The sequence below is a fragment of the Neofelis nebulosa genome, chromosome 2 (genome assembly GCF_028018385.1).
Source record: "Neofelis nebulosa isolate mNeoNeb1 chromosome 2, mNeoNeb1.pri, whole genome shotgun sequence".
Taxonomy (NCBI): domain Eukaryota; kingdom Metazoa; phylum Chordata; class Mammalia; order Carnivora; family Felidae; genus Neofelis; species Neofelis nebulosa.
Window position 1 is genome coordinate 164,604,919 of NC_080783.1, and position 22,810 is coordinate 164,627,728.

The following is a 22,810-nucleotide window of genomic DNA, read 5'->3' on the forward strand; positions in this document are numbered from 1 at the left end:
GAAAGTAAAGCAGATCTATAGAGCTAGAGGATATACAGATTGGAAGATACAACATTATTAAGATGTCAATTCTTCCTAGATTTATTTACAGACTTAATAATTCCTAATAAAAGTCACAAGGTTGTTTTTTTTTAAAGGATTTGGCAAATTGTTTCTAAAATGAGTATGAAAATGGACCTAGTATAGTTTACTATCATGTAATAGAAATAGGAGCCTACACAAGTATAGGAAATTATAGTCAACTATATAAAGCATATAACCAAGCCAGTATAGAAGAACAAGGAGGGAGGGCTATTCTCACAATTAGTATAATTATAAAGCCACAGTAATTAAAATATGTGGTAATGACTTAAGGATAGAGAAATAGGTCACTGGAAAAGAATAGAGTCTAGGAACAAATGATGCATATGTGGCCATTTGAATAGTAATAACTGCTAGATGAACTAGGTAGCCATGATAGGAAAATTAAATAAAACTTGATTATTACTTTATACCACATATAAAATTAAATCTAAATGAATATAGATCAAAATATAAAAAGCAGAGATAAAACTTATAGACTGTAATATAAGAGAATATCTTCTATGTGACTGGGTGGCTCAGGCGGTTGAGCATTGGACTTCAACTGAGCTCATGATCTCACGGTCCTTAAATTCGAGCCCCACGTCAGGCTCTGTGCTGACAGCTCAGAGCCTGGAGCCTGCTTCAGATCCTGTGTCTCCCTCTCTCTCTGCCCCTCCCCCCTCTCATTCTGTCTCATTCTCTCTCTGTCTCAAAAATAAACATAAAAAAAAAAGAGAAAAGAATATCTTCATGACTCTGGCAGCCACATGTTTCTTAAGGAGAACACCAAAAACATATCCTACCCAAAAAAGTCTGATACATTAGATATTAAAAATTTTAAAACCCTCTTTTATTAAAAGATAAACAGAAAAACAAACCACGGGGTGGGAGAAGATATTTAAATCACATATAATCAATACAAAACATTTATACAGAATGTTTAAAGAAATAATAAATAAGAAAAGGGTGACCGATAAAAAAGTACATGAGTCTTGAATAGGTACTTCATAAATAAACATCTCCAAATGGTTAATAAGCATATAAAAAGGTGCTCAACATCATTAGTCATTGGGAAAATGTTAATTTAAATCACAGTGAGATTCTATTACATGTCCACTGGAATGGCTAAAATTAAAAATGACTGACAGTACTGTGCATAGGGGCCAATGAATAACAACAGGAATTCTCTGCTGGAATGGCTGCAAATAGTTCAACAATTTTGAGAAACTCTTTGGCATTAGCTACTGAAGTTGAATATACATACATCTTATTACCAAGCCATTTGACTATAAGGTGTCTAATACTCAAAAGAAATATGTGCACCTGTCCCAGTTTTTCCTTTCTCAATGTTCCAAGGGGCAGCAAACCTGAACTCTGATTTATAGAGATTTTCTGAGCACTCTCAGGGATGGCAGACAAATTGTTTCCACCCTGAGCAGGCAGACCAGGAACCAAGAACTACTCAAGATGTAGCCTTGAGAAGGACCTGAGGCCAGTCTTGAGCCCATCATCTATTTAGAGCAATCACCTCTAACAGAGTTGTAAGCTTCCAATACTTGAGCATGTTTAGTATCTTTAGCTTTCACTTGCTAAACTGAATATAGTTTGGTCTCTGATATGTTATCAGGAATTATTGAAAAGAGCTTTCTTATACTTGGAAAAGCAACATATAAGATGAGAATACTGTTATTTTCCCTGAGGCACTGAGCCTCTTCAAAATCCATTATATAGCTCATTTTACCACCACTTCAAGGTGAGTTTCTGTACAGTGTTCCAGATTCTCTTCATTCTGAACATTACACAAGGTCTTGGGTTTCAGTGAGAGCCAGTATTTCCTAGGAGTTATACACCTTTGGTATTAATGTATAATAAAGTCCATAATCTCTTCTTCCAGTTATAGAAGAATCATGGGTTGTCCTAAAGTCCATATCAGAGATGCTAAGTCCAAACAGAATAATGAATTATCTTCAAGTTATAAGATGAAAAACAGATTTCATCTTTTCTTGACCTTTTTGACTAGATTAGCATGTAGAAAATGGTCCTGAACTAACGAAAAGCCATATGTAGATAAACGTCATTTGATGAATAACTACAGTGAAAGAGTAATCCACACATGGATAAGAAAGTTTCCATCCCAAAACCAGTGCCAAGAAAATAATAATTTAAAACATCATCTACTTTCTATGTGATGTTCATTTTCACAGAATTTTCTGCTTATATTAATTAGTAAACTTAGAAGGATAAAAAGCATATTTACCTCCAGTTACACAAAATGAACAACTGTTATACATAAGGCATTATTAAGATAGAAGATGAGTAAGGCTGGATTTCTTTGTTCAAGAAAGTTATGAGTCTAATTTCAGAGTAAGCCAAGTACACAAACAGATGAGGTAAAATAAAACATAATAGTGGCTCTAAGAAAGATACAAATGAAACTGGGAGTTCAGAGAAGAGAAGTATTATATATAATAATCTGGTAAAGCTTTGTGTAAAGGTCAGAATTCAGAGAAATGTTGAAAAATCAAAAGGATTTAATTAGGTCTGAATAGGATGGAGAGGACTTCCTTGTTGGTTTTTGTTTTTGTTTTTGTTTTTGTTTTTGTTTTTGTTTTTGTTTTTGTTTTTTTTTAAATGGAAGAAAACGCATAGGCAGGTAAAGGGCTGAGAGAGTACAACACAAGTTAGAAAAAGAGTGGTCCAGTCCAATAAAGGCTTAGAGAAAGTCCATGGCAGTAAGGGAAGAAGTGCCAAGGCACGGGAAGAGGCTTTGAATACATTCCAAGTTGGAATTTATACTTAATTCAGTAGACATTTGAGGTGCACTGAATGAAACATGGGAGTGGTTCCACCAGTCAGTAATGAGTAGGAAGAGCTGGACATAGAAAAATAGAAAAAAATGAGGAAAAGCAGGTGAATTATGTAGCATATTTATTGCAACAGTTCTAGAGCATATTTATTGCATATTTATTCCAGAGATTGAACTTGCCAGAGTGGCTGCTACTAAACTAGTTAGAAAGTCTGGTACTAACATACCTTTACAAATAAAAGTGATAGAACCTGACAAGGCAATTTGCAAGCTAACATTTCAAGAGTAGAAAAATAAATGCCATATTCTAGTAAAGAGATTGAGGGTAATTATTAAATGACAAAGGTATTTCAGCCAGGGTGTTTTCTAGTGAGAGGAAATCTCTTGTATGTGACATAAGAACATGTTCTGAATTAATTTCTAAAGATTTCCTAAAATCCTAAGTTTCCAGACAATGTGAGTTAAAGTAGAAAATCTATTAATACTAATATAATTTAATAGAAAATTAGATGGCCAGGCTTTGATTTGGGACAGTCATTTTTCCATAATGGAATATAAGAAAGTGAAAAGAACAGAGACAATGCAGTTGGATAAATCTAGTTTGAAATCTGGTTCCAGAGGAGGTTGGCTAAGTTACCTTACCATTTTGCACCTAGATTTTCTCTTCTGCAAAATGGGGATATCCTTCCTCATGGAATTTTTTTGAGTATTACTTTAAATGTAAAAGTGAAGCACCTTGTCAAGATCAATTCATAGTGTGGCCTTGATAAATGATAATTACAGAAAAGAGGACACATATTTACAAAACAAACAAATACCAAGTAGAAATGAATAGAGAAAGATGAGAACAATCCTTGTAAGGGGAGGAATATTGTCAAGAACTTTCTACTTGCAGGCACATTAAAAATAACTATAATTTTGGGGCGCCTGGGTGGCGCAGTCGGTTAAGCGTCCGACTTCAGCCAGGTCACGATCTCGCGGTCCGTGAGTTTGAGCCCCGCGTCAGGCTCTGGGCTGATGGCTCGGAGCCTGGAGCCTGTTTCCGATTCTGTGTCTTCCTCTCTCTCTGCCCCTCCCCCGTTCATGCTCTGTCTCTCTCTGTCCCAAAAATAAATAAAAAATGTTGAAAAAAAAATTAAAAAAAAAATAACTATAATTTCAAACACAAAAAATATTGAGGAGAGTGACATTATTTGCAATATGCAAATTTATTTAATGCTGGCTTAATATAACTAGATTTTCATATCTAATTCTGTATATGAAAAAAAAATACCCTCACAGAGACAAATAGTTGGAAAAGGCAAGTATGTTAGATGATTTTGGATACTTCACAAAAGCTCCTGGTTTCTTAAACCTCATTACAATACAGAATCTGGGGGCACCTGGGTGGCTCAGTAGATTAAGTATCCAACTCTTGATTTTGGCTCAGGTTATGATGTAACAGTTTGTGGGATTGAGTTTTGCACTGGATTCTGTGCTGCTGGCGTGGAGCCTGCTTGGGATTCTCTCTCTCCCTCTTTCTTCCCCTCCCCCATTCACACATGCACAGGATCTATCGAAATAAATAAACTTAAAAAAAATACAGAATCTGAAACTATACCAGCAAACATTTAATATTCTGTTACATTAAAATCCATGGTTCTATGTTGCACTCTGAATGGACAGCTAACCAGTACATGATTTTTCACTAAGCAGTGGTCCTTTGGAAAACAATTGATCACCAAGTTGATCAATTTCTTCCAAATTATCTTCCAAATGTTGACACATATCATTATACAATATCATTATTACCACCAATCTCATCAGAAAAGTCTTAAACATTGGAGAAGCCTTTAAGCTCATAGCAGCACAAATTTCTAAATTTTTAAATTCTATATTCTAAATTTCTAAAATTCTGATTTTTACTTGAAACCTTGAATTTTACCATTTGTCACAAACCCTGACAATTGTTGTTCTTGAAATAGTTGACTCACTTTGTTAATTTTTGAGGAGATTTCCACAAAATACCAAAGTCTGACTTGTCTGTTCTTTCAAGCAGAAATAGTATTCCAGAAAAAAAAGACAAGTTTAGCTTGAAACTCAAATAATAGAAAAAAACAATAGAAAAAGGGCTTTTTCTTGAGACAATCTGGTGTTCAACGTAAGTTGTTTTATGCATACAAACATTGCATACAAGTCCACAAATTTGAGGGCTTGAAGGAATTCTGAAGACAACTACTTCTAGGCTTCAAGCGATAGGAAATAATTTGAGACAATCTGGTGTTCAACGTAAGTTGTTTTATGCATACAAACATATGCATACAAGCCCACAAATTTGAGGGCTTGAAGGAATTCTGAAGACAACTACTTCTAGGCTTCAAGCAATAGGAAATAATTTGTCTCTGGGATCTCTGGGATTCAAAGGCCTAAGTGTTAGCCTTTATGGCAAAGATCAGATTCAGGATACAACCTCTCCATCCATGTCTGATGGCCTAAAGTAGCCACCATCCAATGGAGAGAGACTCCATGCAGAATACAAAAGATTTGCACCCAGGGTGCCTGGGTGGCTCAGTGGGTTAAGTGTCTGACTCTTGGTTTCAGCTCAGGTCATGGTCTCATGATTCGGGACTTCAAGCCCCATGTATCGGCTCTCAGCTGGTGGTGCAGAGCCTGCTTGGGATTCTCTCTCCCTCTTCCTTTGCCCTTCCCCAGCTCACACTGTCTCTGTCTCTCTCAGAAATAAATAAATAAATAAACTTAACAAAAAAGATTTGCACTCAAACACCAAGATTTATTAAGATAATTATTCTTCCTTCATCAAGGACATTCTTAAGAAACTGATGACATTTTGACTGCAAGTGAGTCGCAGTGAAGAAGACAGGAGCTACTATTACATTTTGATGCCACTGCTTTGATTGATGAAAAGGCACCAGCAGTGTTACCGTTGTTTTGTTTTTGTTTTTGTTTTTTTTTTTTACATCAGTACAAATGTCAACATACTGAAAAAGTCATATAATGTCCACAAGTTACTAAAAAAGAAAGAGAAAAAGTTTGGCCTTATAGGACACCACCTCCCTACAAAGGTCCATGGACCATAATTTGAGAACTGTTGGTCTAGGAGTCACAGGGTCACAGATAACTGGGGCAGGGATCGCTGAGGCACTAAAGTAGAGCCTGTCAACATGCCGACCCCTCCACTCAACATAGAGCTACATTGAACAGTGACATGAGTAAGAAATAAACTTTTATTGCTTAAGCCACTCAATGTTGAGATTGCAGCAGTGAGCTTCTCTGAATATAGAAATTGGTACTTTGAAGTTGGGTGCTACCATAACAAAAACTGAGATAGAGGGCATTAAGCTAATGCAGGCATGTGGGCCATAGATGGCAAGGAATCAGAAGTTTCAAGGCTGGAAAGCCCTATTCTGTTTTTCAAACATTTGGTAAAACTATCAATAGTTTGGAAATCAGGCACATGTTCACAGAGCCTATAGCTCTAAGGAAAGTAATGAGAAAGAATCCACATGTCTAAGTGGTGGATGCTATTGTTGTTTTCAGCAGAATCTTGAGAGAAAGAGATGAGCTTAAGCAAAAATGGGCAGGGTTGTTAGCAGAAGTGATAGTTAAGAGAAAGCCCACAAATTTGAGGGCTTGAAGGAATTCTGAAGACAACTACTTCTAGGCTTCAAGCAATAGGAAATAATTTGTCTCTGGGATCTCTGGGATTCAAAGGCCTAAGTGTTAGCCTTTATGGCAAAGATCAGATTCAGGATACAACCTCTCCATCCATGTCTGATGGCCTAAAGTAGCCACCATCCAATGGAGAGAGACTGGCATGTACAAGAAAGAACTTTGGATATAGCTACTGACATAGAATTAACTAGAATCAAATAGATCAAAGCCCAGTAAGTTTTCAAGGAAATTTTATGGCTAAAGAAACCAGGAGCCTGAAATTATTTGATATTTGAAATAGCTCTTTGGCCCCAATACTTGCATTTGCTAGCGATAAGCTGTGAATATGGAGCAGCAACCAAGGTAGGTATACACACCCAGTGCTCACACCACATCTGGCAATGGAAGCTAATGGAAGAGGAAAACTTCCCAGAGTCTGGAGCCAGGGGTCTTAGGAAAAAATGGATCAATGTGTTCTTAGCAGAACTGAAGTCTAATTAAGGAATATCCCTCTCAATTGCACTACAGTGGGGGTCTTCACATCCTGTCTAGTCATACTTCATAATTTTTATGGATGAGTGTCTTCTGCTCTTTCTCTACAAACAAGTTTCTACTGTGTTATTTTTATTAAGCTCAGTCACTGCATATTATTACATATGAGAGTGTGGATTACTCTTCCTTTCAGTTCTTAGGCTACTGGCCCACAAGGAACAACATCCAGATCCTACGAAGATTGCATATCACCCAAGTACTGTCCTTGTGCTTTGACCTGGATCCAGTGACTAAATGTGATTTTGGTTTGTGTCTCTGGAGGAGAAAGGAGTATATTCTATGCATGGGAAAAGAGTTAAACAGTGATGTTCAGAAAAGAGGACTATGACAGACACCACTAGTGCTGACCAATTTACATATTCTCCCCTTGTTCCTGAGCAAAGTGAGAGTACATTTTCCATACCCTTTAAGCGTGGCCTTGTGACTTATTTTCAAACAATGGAATGTGAATGGAAGTGATGTGTACCAATTTCTGAGTACATAAATACCTCTTTGTCTTTCTTCATCTATTGGCTGATGGAGAAAAATCTAAAGATTTAGAGGAAATACTTGTAAAAACAAATAGAGGGACCCTGGATCTTTGGATGACTGCTTGTATAGAGTGCACATTATGCACTCTATTGGACATTCTATTGCAGTCTACTGGACTGCATTGGACATTCAAAAGAATATGAGATAAAGCTTTTATTATAATTATCTGCTGACATTTGGGGAGGTTTTTTGTTTTTTGTTTTGTTTTGTTGTGTTTTTTTTTTATAGCAGTCAGCTACCCTGACTATAAACGCTGAGCTGCTGAGTTCTTCAGACAAAATAATTTCTTCCATTTGTGGACTTAAGCCCCACCAGCTCTCAGAGTATTTCTGATTTTTTACTCTAAGCATATAATGCATCTTTCATCTTACAAAGATTTTTGCACCACATCCTATCCTTGTTGCTAAGTGTTCTTCTTATAAATCATACTCTCAAGATATTTCTGACCTTGTTTTTTTTTTTTTTAAACTGGAGAGTCAATAACTATCAATTGGGAACCTACCATGTGCCAGGCATTGTTGTAGGTACTGGTGATACAATGGTAAGCAAATCAGATGTGATCCCTTTCCATCGTAAAAACAATATGCTGCTGGCTTTTGCTGACTTATTTGCATTTGACTTATAGCCTCTTGCTTTTATGTTAGATGCCATCCTACTCCTTCCTGGAGTGGAACTCTAATCTCTAGCTGCTCCCACCCATATTCCAATGTAATGAGGACATCCATTCAAATATCACAGCTGTGAGTAAAATGTATTTAAAAAAAGGAGTGCTAACAATGAAACTTGCCACCAGACAATTTGCTGGTTGTGTTACTGATTAGAAATTGAATTTCTTTGTCATGTAGCTTGAAATAGATGGAGGATTAAAAATGCAAATACAATATGGAAATTAAATTCTTCTCAAAGAACAATGAATAACTTTGATGTCCAACATTTAAATATTCTAGTGGTTTAAAGTTAAGTTCAGGAACACATGTTCTTCTCACTTTCCTGCAGTACATTCTGAACACGGATGTTTCATTGAGTATTAAGTAGTTCATTAGACAACAATGCTTCAATCGGTCTTATTGCTCCCACTCTAGCCTATCCTTTGCCTAGTCTAAATGTGTCCCTTTCACTTTGAAATACAGGTCATCTCATTTCTCTGAAAACCTGCTAAGGCTAACATTTTTGACAACATATCTTTAAGGTTGAAGCCAGACTGACCTTCGTTATTCATTAGCAATGTGAAATATGTTAAGTGAAATTTATTTTCGGTTGGTCTTTCTAGGCTTTAGATTATTATTTTTCCTTATCATAAAGCCCATGAATGTATTAAGTCATCAAGCCTTTGGAAATTTCCCATTGAATTGTCTAAATCATAATAATGATAACTCTAAATAAAAGATTGGTAAGCTAATTGAGGAATCAAACACACAGGACTTTAAGGCTTTAGTACAGTATAGAGTATTTTTATGTTATTAAAAACTTGCCTATGAGGGGGTACTCTGGATTTATATTTGGTATTAGTACTACTAAAGAATTTATTTTAACAGAGAATAATTGACCTATTAATTATTTTAGAATGTGAGTACAAAAGGTAGGCATACTTTTTTACCATAACAAAAAGGATTTTCTTACTAATAAAAAATTAATACTTTTACTAATTTAATTCTCTTGCAAATAAAAATTTTACTGGATTTTACTAATAAAAATCCACTTTCTAGGTAGCTGAAATTGACATTAAATTTTATTTATTGCACCATGATTACGTTAAAGGTTATTTTAAATACATTCAATACTTTCTGCAAGCTTCTTAACAGCAGATATTAAGAATCATGCTTTTTTGTTAAACGTTGCAATGCTAGCACAGCACTGCTTTCACAGATGACACTTGAGAAATATTTATTGAATTCCTTTGATAATCACATTTCAATTTTGCCTTGTCTTTTAAGTTACAGTAAATTGATAGTTTCATTAATAAGAATCTTGGCAATACATAATCAATGATTAAGACTTACCCTCTGACCAGCCCCAACAGAGTTAAAATTCTTACCTTTTCTGTGGTGAATGTGTGAAGGGGGATGCCTTAAGATGTTAGGAAGTGATTGCTGCTTGATCAGTGGGGATTTTCTCAATGCAGTATGTGGTTATAACAGTATAAGTTTTTTAAATCTTTATAATTATACTATTTCTGCTAAAATAGTGATTGTCATTAACCTCATCGCAACATGAACCAAAATTTCATAAATTAAATATCTTTGCACCCCCCTTCTTAAATTGCTTGCTTCATTAACATATATATGCATATATATAGTATTGCATGTACATTTATACTCTTTTCTCATTTCAGGAATGTGTTTAGCTTACAACAAATCCACTTAGAGTGATTTAAATAAATAAAGGCTTATTTTTCTTCACACTGTTAGAATTTTGAAAGTAGGAATCTGGTGGTATAGATTTAATAGCTCAGCAAAGTCAACTCCTCGTTCTCTCTTATAATTTTGTCTTTTTTTCAAGATGGCTACTGCAGATTTCTTTCAATGTGATAAGAAGGGAGAAGGAACAGTATCAGTAGCCTCTGCTTCTTTTACCATTTCAAGAACCTCCCCCAGTAATCTGCTGTTTTACTGACAAGAACTATTATTACAAGGCTAACCCTAGCTGCAAGGGAGGCTGGGAAAAGGAGAAATTATATTTTTAGCCTCGGTAAACTCAAGTGGCAAAATAAGAGAGGGGAAATAAGAATGTTTCTTGCAAAAGTGCTCATAAATTCTTTACAAAAGGGATTAAAATGTTGATAAAATCTAACAGATGATTTTAGAGCGGGAAGAGTAATTACATGGATCTATAGCCCAGCATATTTATATTTAATCTGAATATCTGATGCCAAATATTTGGCTAAAAATAAGGAAAAGTGGGAGAAAACTACCCTAGGCTCCTGCAAAGACACAAATAGAGTGTATCTAATCTAGTTCTTATCCTACCCAGTGGGGTACATTGTGGAGATACTTCTATGTTACACTGAGAGACATTTTATACAGCCTATATGTAGTCTCCAAATTTGTGGCAAATTGTTTCTAGTAATTCTAGTAATTAGAGTTGCCTGGTATTATTAGGAATTCTGTTCATTTCCACAGTAAGTAGATTAGTTGCATTTTACAAATGAGATAGATCACACAAATTGTTAAATTTCTGTATCCCTCAAGTCACACAGAAGTTAATAGGAGAGCCAAGATAAGTAATCAGTGCCAAGAAAGGGAACATGAATGAAGACAATGAAAGTTGCCTAAGGGTGATTTAAATTGCTCCTGTTCCTTCCTGCACAAAAGAACACAGCCCAAATTGGTGTTTGGTCAGTGATATCAACATGCCACAGAGGCCAGGACAAATGAGTTTTATCTGCCTACAGCACTGATAGGTAAAAACAAACACATTCCCTAGCTGGTTTGCATTCAGTTTTAGTGGCACAGAAAAGAGTGACACACAGTTATCACATACTCCAGGGTTGTATTCCAATTGCATTTAATATTGTTTGAAATATGTTGACAATGGAATTGGGCTTGGAAATTGTTTGTTATAATGAACAGTTTATTATTATGCTCTTGGGTGTCTGTCTTAACAAGTTTCTGAGAAGAGGATCTGTGTCTGTTACAGTCATTTCATGTTGGTGTGCCTCTCATGTGCTTCTTCAAGCACAAAAATGATTAACAAATACTCTTTTAATTTTTTTTTATTATTTTTATTTTTTAATTTTTTCCTAACATTTATTTATTATTGAGAGAAAGAGAGACACAGAGCATGAGCAGGGGAGGGGTAGAGAAAGGGGGCGACATAGAATCCAAAGTAGGCTCCAAGCTCTGAGCTGTCAGCACAGAGCCCGACGCAGGGCTCGAACTCACAAACTGCAAGATCGTGACCTGGGCCGAAGTCAGTCGCTTAACCAACTGAGCCACCCAGGCGCCCCACTCTTTTAATTTTTTAAATGTTTATTTACTTTTGAGAAAGAGAGAGACAGAGTGTGAGTGGGGAAGGGGCAGCGAAAGAGGAAGACACAGAATCTAAAGCAGGTTCCAGCACAGAGCCCGATGTGGGGCTCGAACCCACAAACCGTGAAAGCATGACCTGAGCCGAAGCTGGAAGCTTAACTGACTGAGCCACCAGGCACCCCACAAATACAAATGTAAGTAAACCAATAAAATTTTACAATAAAGAGTTCGTGTATAAATATGACATATTCATGGATATAAATTAATATGAAATAAAAAATGAACTGGTTTGTCAAGAAAAGAGCGATTGTATATGTGATGAGATGAATGTTTTCTAATTGCTAATGCGTTATGAATGATAATATTGTGTTCTTACAATCGTATGTCAGGTAAGTATTTTTATATATTGGTTTTTACTGTTTTCCAGGCCTTTTTAAAAATTTTTTTTGTTTTAATCTTTATTTATTTTTGAGAGAGAGACAGACCGAGTGCAAGTGGGGGAGGAACAGAGAGAGAGGGAGATACAGAATCCAAAGCAGGCTCCAGACTCTGAACTATCAGTACAGAACCCTATGGGGGCTTGAAATCACAAACCACAAGTTCATGACCTGAGCCGAAGTCAGAAGCTTAATGACTAAGCCACCCAGGCACCCCTGTTGTCCAGGCTTTTAATGAAAAGCCATAATTATTTTTTATTATCCTTTCCTCTTGGAATTATATATACACCTTGGAATGTATATATAGATATATATCTATATATATATCTATATATCTATATATACACATTTATGTTTATACTCTGTCATTTAACTGCAAGTATAACTTAATGACACTACAAAAACACCTTTCCAGGATAATTCCTCTTCTCTAGCTTTCTCTCATAAGTCAATTATAATAGCATCAGGAAATTAACCATCTCAAAAGTTACAAAATGCTTACATTTGCTGAATCTAGAAACAGGTTGCTTTGTTCAACATTTGTAAATATACCTTTATTTAAGCAGCAAAAAATTCAAATCAAATGGGCTCACTATATGCTAGTCAGTATGCTAGGGACTGAGAATACAACAGTGAACAAGACAGATTCCCTGATTGCACATACAAGTAAGAAAAGCAGCAAACATAATACAATGTAGTCAGTATCAACAGAAATGTGTTGAGCGTTTCCTGCCTCTACTTGAGAGACACCTCCCACAGACTGGAAGGTAGGGCCTGCACTGAAAACTGAAAGACGAGGGAAGGAAAACTGAAGGATGAGTCAAAGTTCATTAAGTGAAGATGGTGGGGGAAGATAAGATTGAGGAAAAGGAACTAGCATATGGAAAGGACAAAAAGTGAGCAAGAATGTTCCAAATTACAGAACGTGAAATTGTTTAATATAACTAGAGCTGACAGTGCACAGGGTGAAAAGATGAGCCTTGGTGTTAGCATTTACTTGCTATGTAATCTTGGACAAATTAGTTGATTTGGGTAAATTCTTTAAGCCCCCAAGCCTCGCCCGTTTCCTCATTTGTATGGTAAAAATAATGATGTTTAATACAGAGTTGTAAAAATGCCTATGTGTGTGTGCATATATTTATTTTACTTAATTAAGTTAAAAACATTAGAAACGTTTCAGGTAGATTACATTACCTGGTATAAAATACAGAAACCAATTTAAGAAAACAGTTCCTCATACCAACACTTTAAAATTCCTGACGTGTTCCCTTCACCATTATGGGTATGCACTTAAGGCAAAAAGAAGCTTCTACATAAGTAACAAGAGTTTCAGAATAAAGCTAATCTCATTAAGTATATTTCACGAGGGCTTATTTTCAAGCCAGGCTATGGCCACTTTCTAGTAATTAAACTCTGTATTAAAGCATATAGCAGAACAACCAATAACCAAATTCTTAAAAGTCTCACAAACTTAATTTACATGTACTTAAATATTTTCGAGGTGTTAGAATAGTAATTGCAATAAGAGAATACAGAAAGTTATATAAAATATAAGTGTTATTAATTGAAAAAAAGCATGAGTGATGATTTTTAATCTTCTCAGATCAAGGTCTGATGTAGTCATGTAGATTTTTAAATTCTTAAGAATCTATAGTACAGTATTTTATTGCAGAAAACACTGGTTTATATTATTTAAGTCACAGTTTGCTGAAATACAATTATTTACTTTTAATGAAATATATTCATCAACATTAGAGCATAATAGGAATTACTCAAACACATCTTAAAATGTGGGTGACTTAAAAAAGCAAATTAAAAATCAGAAAGGAAATATGGTCAATCCTCAATATTTGGAGATTCTGAATTTATCAAGTTGCCTTTTCACAAAATTTTTAAAATTTTTTTTAAGTTTAAAAATTTTTTTTGTAACATAATTTTTTTTAAAAAATAGCCATATTTTTTGGCCATTTGTGGTCAGGTGGATACATGGTGGCAAAAAAATGGAATAGCTTAATATAGACACTTCCAGCCGAGGTGGAATGCTTTGCCTTCTTGCTCCACCACTCATATTTTAAACAAGTGTCCTTTTTGTGGTCTTTAGGGTCACATTTTGGCATTTTTGTATTTTTTGTTGGAAATTTTTCTCTTTAAAATGTTCCCCGAGCATAATTGCTGAAATGCTGTCAGTGTTCCTAAGCATGAGAAGGCTGTCATGCATCTTATAGAGAAAATACTGTTCAAACATGTGTTAGAGTACTCTGGCCATGAATTCAATGTTAATGAATCAATAATGTATATTCAATTAGGTGCCTTTAAAGAGAACACACATAAAACAAAGTTATATAGATTGGTTAATAAAAACTTGACCAGAGGCTCACAGGAACCTAAATTTGTATTTCCACTAGGAGCAACGATTTAATATTCACTTATTCTGTGTTTGCAGCAGCTTATTAACAATATAACTACTATGAAATAAAAAAAAAAAGCCTCTCCTGTCATATTTTATCTCATATAATTTAACAATTACTACATGGAGCACCTGGGTGGCTCAGTTTGTAAAGCATCTGACTTCCGCTCAGGTCATGACCTCATGGTTTGTGGGTTTGAGCCCTGAGTCTGGCTCTGTGCTGACAGCTCAGAGTCTGGAGCCTGCTTTGGATTCTGTGTCCTCCTTTCTGTCTGCTCTTCCCCCCACACGCGCTCTGTCTCTCTTTCTCTCAAAAATAAACATTAAAAAGTTTTTAAAAATTGCTATACATCTAAAGGAAGGTAAATAAGGTAAAAGGCAAATGACAATCTAGGAAAATATTCACAGTACTTAAGGCAGCAAAGGTTTAGTATCAATAATATATTTCAAAAAATAGAAAAGGATGTGAAAATAAAACATATTAAGAGCTAAATGACTTAAATTTCACTTTTGCTAAAATTGTAAGTACAATCATTGGTCACAAATTTCAAGACTATTAATGAAAAACTTGAAGTAAAACATTAAAAAGCTATTGACATAAGTGTTTTCAGATTAAAAGCACCAAGTTATTCATTAACTTGTTGGAAAAAATTAGCAAATATATATGTACATTTTCCATAAATTTATACTCATTTTATATATTTTCATCATAAGTTGATTTCTTATCTAAGTATATTAGAGTAAAGATCTTTCCTATAGTCAGATTTAGTAAACATTCAAGAACTATTGCCATATGAATCTGAAAATGTTTGCCATGGAAAACTGTATTTAAAAGTAATATTCTGTGTATGGTGCACCTGGGTGGCTCAGTTGGTTAAGCTTCTGACTTTGGCTCAGGTCATGATCTCGCAGTTTGTGAGTTCCAGCTCCACATCGGGCTCCATTCTGACAGCTCGGAGCCTGCTTTGGATTCTGTGTCTCCCTCTCTGTGTGCTCTCTCTGTGTGTCCTCTCTGTGTGCCCCTCCCCACTCACTCGCACGCGCACTCTCTCTCTCTCAAAAGTGAATGAACATTAAAAAAAATAAATAAAATAAAAAGTTGAAAAAATGTTCTGTGTAGAAAATTGTGTTTTCCTTAAATTTATGAAATACTTTTGTCTTGAAGACTGAACAAATTCACCAGTCTTATAATCGTTTACCTACTATGTGTTATAAATTAAGGCAGTATATAAGAAAGGTTTCTATTAGATTAGAAACACTTTTAAAGCACTCTTAAAAAATGTTTTATATAAAAACAATTTAAACATGTCTCTAGCCAGGTTACATTATAATACAACAAAAGACTTGCTCATTTTTCCACAATGGCAAGTAGTGCAATGAACAAAAGACCAAGAAACAATCTATTAAGACAGTTCAAAACGCCAATCAATAAGTATATGAAAAAAAAAAAAACTCGCTATCACTAGTAATCATAGAAATGAAAAACAATGAGTTACTAATTTTAGGCTATCAGATTGGGAAAAAATTAATAAAGAAGAAAGGGAAGGGAAAGGAAGTTAAGAAGGAACATCGACCAAAGGATATGTCCCTGAACCCAGAGAACAATCTTGTCATCGCTAAAAATGCAGCAACCTGAAATTGTATACTTCCTAATATGGTACACAGTACCACTGATAAAGTATTCTTGCAAAAAAAAAAAAAATTTAAACCTGAATCTCCTCAAGCTTTTAAATGTTCATTTTTGAGAAAGTTCACATAGGCACGTGAGCTGGGAAGGGGAGAGAGAGGGGGATAGAGGATCCAAAGCAGGCTCCATGCTGCGAGCAGAGCAGAGCAGAGCAGAGAGCAGAAAGCCCGATGCAGGGCTCCAACCCAGGAACCAGTCCCTGGGATAGTGACCTGAGCCAAAGTCCGGCACTTAACTGACTTAAGCCATCCAGATGCTTCTCCTCAAGCTTTTAGACCTAACCACCAGTTCATAGGAGGAGATAAGGTGGGAAAACAAAAAATAAAAGATGGGAAAATGAACAGGCTAAACAGTATCACAATAGATTAGTCAAATCTATAGCATAGAAATTTGCTGAAGAAAAATGATGCTATTTCTTCAACACATAAATTGCAAGAAAGAAACAGAAAATCATTATAAACTTGATTTCCTTTTTTTCCTTTTTTTAAGTTTAGTTCTATCTGCTGGAGATACACTCTGACGTACTTATGGGTAAAGTGATACATTATCTGAATTTTCTTTATAAATTATAGTAAATAAACATCAGTATAAAGGAAACAAAAGTCATAAAAGTGATCACTGTTGAAGCTAGCTGATGGGATATTTTGGGGTTCATTTTAATATTCTTTTTACTTTTTCTGTATATATGAACAATTGTGGGAAATAATTGTGAAAGGTAGTTTGTAAAATGTCAGTTGTCCAAATTCTTTCATTTTTAGGCATTTTTATTAATAAAACAGTGGACAAGATTTCCAGTGTTTACTGCAGCAATGTATAAAAAAATGTAACAATCTAACTATCCAAAAATGGAGTGTTGGTTAAATAAAATACACATACCCACACATACCACTCATTAGAAACCATAACATAAGAACAATTATTCACATTGGCTTGAAACAGGGCTTCGAAGTTGACAGGTTCAAATCATGTCTATGCCACTTACTATCTAAGCCCCATTGTATAAGTCACTTAACACAGCTAAGCCTCAATTTATTTATCCATAATAATAGTACTCATATTAGTGAGATATTTTTAAGATTAAGTGTTATTAGTGTTTATTTCTGGGTGATGGGATAAGTGTTGATTTTTTCCTTTCTTCCTTATAGTTTTAGGGTTTTTTTCTAATATATATATATATATATATATATACACATATATATGTAAAATATATGTGTAAAATGTATTACATATATAAATATATACAAATATATTACATACAAAATATATGTGTAAAATATATTACATATATAAAATAAATATGTAAAAATTAAGATAGGCTCATAAATTTATCCAATATTTTGATTTCATACAGTAAATTTTTTTCTTTAGCTAAGATTAGAATAATGTAAAGATTAACATATTGAATAATTTTCCATTATTGTTCTATGTAACTAATAATCTTTATGAATATGTATAAGTGGTTTAGCTTTGAATAATTAGAGGGTAAAATAAAACGCTATATGACTGAAATAGAGAATAGAAGCAATATTCTAACAATTGTAACAAAGCAAGGTCAAACTGTGAAATCCACAGTCTCCTTCCATTCTTCTTTGTCTGCTTTTAGAGACTGGTTATTTCTCCTCACAACTAGAAAGCCTAATGTTTTCATGCTGCCTCTGCTAATCATCAAATATCCCATTCATCTGGAAATTTTTTCTATGGAGAAATACCAATTTCATAAATATCATGTTGTTTTAAACTATATGAACATGTATTCTGATAAATTCTATTTTTTCTAGTATGTAAAGTTAAAGACATACATGGTGACTCAGAGAAAATAGCAGTTCTTATCTTAAAGCTATTTAAGCAAAACACGTGGTAGAATGTATCACCTCTGAGGACAGGGTTCTTATAAGTCTTGTTCACTTCTGTACTCCATCACCCAGCAAAATGTCTAGTATATTAAAAACATCTGACAAGTATTTACTGAATTTGTTGAAGAAGCTGAAAAGAAACTAAGTTAGGAACTGCATATGGCAAGGTAACTCGTCATGATATTTTTTATTAAGTTATTTTAAGATGTGGTGGGACATTGGCACAGAGGGACTCTCCCTGAGTGACTGGCAGTGCCTTCATGTCACAAGACCACATCCAGTGAGCTAATGGGCGAGTGCAGCAGAGAATTCCAAAGATGGCCACAACAGCTGCATGAGACAGAAGATGGTGTCACAGTCTTTGAGGGTAAGGGGCATGCCAGCAGCCTCAAAGAACCTTGGGACGTGAGGAGGATGGCTGTGGCAGAGGTGGTGGCTAAAAAAAGATGGCCAAAGAGAGGTGCTTTAAAAAGTCTTTTCAGGTTAGTCTTGAAGATGTAAAGAGAGAAAAAAGGAATAATAACAGAGAGTGAGAAACTCAAAATCATCTGTAGCTATGCTATATCAAATAATCACCAACATTTCTATATTGTTTAAAGATTATCTGAACTACAATAGAATGTAAGTTTCAGATTTGGAAAATGAAAGATCCGAAGTGAGACAAGCCCAAGATATCACCTTACAGCTGAGAAAAAATGCTACCACCTTGAATGTCAGCTATTTGCTTGGAAAGAAATACATATTTTGGAACAAAGAAAACCTGCTCAGGACCAATGAGTATGTCCCTTTGGAATGGATTCCAATAGTAATGATGACTCCAAAGACTTAAGGTGTTTATATCAAGTTCCTCCTCAGGAAGCTGACTTTCCAGAACAAGGAAAATCATTACAAATAGAAGAGCCAATACCTGCTATTGCTCAAAATAGACAATTTGATTTTGAATATACCAGTTCAGGTGAACATAATCTACTAACAATATCTTTTACAGAATTCTATCTATCCATCCATGGCACCTGGAAGAAAAGTTTTAATTATCTTAGTAACTTTGATAGCTTTGATGACTTTGAAATGAGTTACTTCCAGGGAAATCTTTTGAATTGAAAAGAATAACAGTTGCAGATCCTCTAGTAAACGTACACACTAGCTGAAAATGTAGAACAAAACTCTGTCAATGTAATGACAAAATTATTACCAAGGCTGATTCACCTAGAAAGGATCACCAACACAAAAGAAGTTATCTTCAAGGCTAAATTTGAACAAATTAAAACTAAACTTAGAAATTCACAAGGAAGAAAAATAGAAAAGAAAAGCTAACAGAAGTAGAAAATCAATGTGTACATCAAAGTATAGAGGGAGCCTGGATGAAAATTTTAAAGAACTATTTCCAAGAAATATTTTGATGGCACTATCAGTTCCAGTAATGCTTACAATTTTAATTTGATTTTATGTTACTCCTTTCTGACAAAACAAGATAAGAAATGATTCTAAAGACAAGAAAGAAGCAATGAGCCTGAAATGAGCACTAATGAATTAAGTCTAGGAGATTATTATAATGACTTCTATTTGCCTTCCAAAATGCTTGTGAATACCTCAAAATATTGCCAGTAAATCATATGGAGCCTGACCACCAGACCTCCATCTAAAGAGACTAAAACATACCAGTGAAAAATAAACTAAGGATTCCAAACCAACACAAACTGTTATCTGTATGCCATCTGAAACTCTTCAATCACGTCATCTTATTCTGAAAGATATCATCAATGTTCATTTGTCTCCTTTAGTAAAAATCAGAAAATTAGATCTTTTTCCAAAAAAAGATCAAAGAATAAAGAAAGCCCAATATTGACCTTGCCTAAATGTAGGTACACATTCAGCATGAGCTACAAGACTCTAACTCACTTTGAAATTTAAAAAAGGGAGTTTATTTAGGTGTATGTACACAAAAACCTACAACTCTAAAAAATATAAATCAAATACAATGGCACTTGCATTAGATGATTGTTGTTGAAATACGTCTGTACCTCTTCCCTTTCTTTGCTCAAACAAAGAATCTGTAAGGTGGTACATCACTGGGTCAAACTGCCATGGGTCAAACTGTCATGGACTCTATAGATTATGAACACTTCTTCAAAACTATACTGAAAATATGTTTTATCTTATGCCTTTAATAAAGTTAAGCTTAATTTTTAAATATACATAGCTGGACTTAAGTACTATTATAGAATTATAGCAGATTTCTTATACTGCCTGTAACCCTAATTATAGTCAAAATGTATATTATACTTCATCGGAAATCAATAAGATGTTTTCTTTATTTTTTTAATTTACTTTTTTATTTGAACATAGTTGACACACAATGTAACATTAGTTTCAGGTATATAACATAGTGATTCTACAAGTTTTTGCATTATCCTACGTTCACCACAAGCGTACCTACCATCTATTACCAAATAATTTTAGCACAATATCATTGACTACATTCTTTATGCTTTGCCTTTTATTTCTATGATTTATTCATTCCATAACTAGAAGCCCGTAACTCCCTCTCCCCTTCACCCATTTTGCCAATCATCAGTTTGTTCCATGTTATCTACAGATATTTTAATTATTATGTTTGGCATCTTCATTTTTTCCTTAAGCAAGAGATGAAAGTGAATCATTTTTGAAGACAGGCAGAGGGGCTTTTGAAATTCCTTACAATAATATTTCAGTAAAGTAACTACTGGACATTCAGAGCATGCCTTAAGTTGCATGTAAATCCCTATACCACTATTGTACTTAATTTCTCAAATAAAATGTTTTTGAGATCATGATTAGAGAACTGACGATTTCTTAGGCTCAGGAACTAGGTAAGTGACTATCTCTGAATTAGTTCTAAAAATATGGTGCTTAAAGTGATGCTTCAGCAAAATCACAATACTAGTGTTGCAGACTTTCAGGATAACTCTTATTGAGTCAAAAATTTAAAACATTAAATGTTAGAATGTCAAGGACATTTTCTACTTGCTTTATATAAATTTTTTCATCAACCATTGAGAGGGAATTAGTTCAGTTCAGAAAGTTTGAGACCTATGTTTACACACACATATATATCTATATATCTATATATGTATATATCTATATAGATATATATATATATAGATATATAGATATATATATATATATATCTTTAGTTTTAAAGCAAGTGTAGTTTGTGCCTTTCAAAATAATATTTATAAGATAAAAACATAATTCTGAGTTTGATCTAAAATTTAATTTTTAGATTATTTTACTCTAAATCTTTGCCTAACATTAGAATCATTCTCTATACCTGGCACACTTATTTTCCAGCCATAATTCTCAATGATCCCTATATTCTAGTCAAAATAGATTTTAATTCTTCTTTAAATTTTTTTTAATGTGTGTTTATTTTTGAGAGAGAAAGAGAGAGAGAGAGAGAGAGAGAGAGAGAGACAGAATCCAAAGCAGGCTCCAGGCTCTAAGCTGTCAGCACAGAGCCCAACATGGGGCTCAAACCCACGAACCATGATATCATGACCTGAGCCAAAGCTGGATGCTTCGGCTTAACCGACTGAGCCACCCAGGCACCCCATAGATTTTCATTTCAGATAAACAAATAAGTAAATAAACAATAAAAATTCATGCCCTCCTACATGCTTTTTTTTTTTGTTGTTGTTGTTATTTACATCCAAATTAGTTAACATGTAGTGCAACAATGATTTCAGGAGTAGATTCCTTAGTGCCCCTTATCCATTTAGTCCATCCCCCCTCCCACACCCCCTCCAGGAACCCTCTGTTTGTTCTCCATATTTATGAGTCTCTTCTGTTTTGTCCCCCTCCCTGTTTTTATATTATTTTTGTTTCCCTTCCCTTATGTTCCTCTGTTTTGTCTCTTAAAGTCCTCATATGAGTGAAGTCATATGATATTTGTCTTTCTCTGACTGACTAATTTCACTTAGCATAATACCCTCCAGTTCCATCCACGTAGTTGCAAATGGCAAGATTTCATTCTTTTTAATTACCCAGTAATATTCCATTGTATGTATATACCACAACTTCTTCATCCATTTATCCATCGATGGACATTTGGGCTCTTTCCATACTTTGGCTATTGTTGATGGTGCTGCTATAAACATGGGGGTGCATGTGTCCCTTCAAAACAGCACACCTATATCCCTTGGATAAATACCTAGTAGTGCAATTGCTGGGTCGTAGGGTAGTTCCATTTTTAATTTTTTGAGGAACCGCCATACTGTTTTCCAGAGTGGCTGCACCAGCTTGCATTGCCACCAACAATGCAAAAGAGATCCTCTTTTCCACATCCTCACCAACATCTTTTGTTGCCTGAGTTGTTAATGTTAGCCATTCTGACAGGTGTAAGGTGGAATCTCATTGTGGTTTTGATTTGTATTTCCCTGATGATGAGTGAAGTTGAGCATTTTTTCATGTGTCAGTTTGCCATCTGGATGTCTTCTTTGGAGAAGTGTCTATTCATGTCTTTTGCCCATTTCTTCACTGGATTATTCGTTTTTCGGGTGTTGAGTTTGATAAGTTCTTTATAGATTTTGGATACTAACCCTTTATCTGATATGTCGTTTGCAAATATCTTCTCCCATTCTGTCAGTTGCTTTTAGTTTTGCTGATTGTTTCCTTCACTGTGCAGAAGTTTTTTTATTTTGATGAGGGCCCAGTAGTTGATTTTTGCTTTTGTTTCCCTTGCATCCGGAGACGTGTTGAGAAAGAAGTTGCTGGGCCAAGATCAAAGAGGTTTTTGCCTGCTTTCTCCTCGAGGATTTTGATGGCTTCCTGTCTTAGATTTAGGCCTTTCATCCATTTTGAGTTTATTTTTGTGTTT

The 22,810-nt window shown here is 34.7% G+C and overlaps 1 protein-coding gene across 11 annotated transcripts in view; it reads right to left on the reverse strand.

Annotated features, from left to right (window-relative positions):
* The window catches only part of LRRC7 (leucine rich repeat containing 7), a 560,700-nt gene that overhangs the window by 496,408 nt on the left and 41,482 nt on the right, over positions 1 to 22,810 (reverse strand). The gene's annotated exons all lie outside the window — the stretch shown is intronic.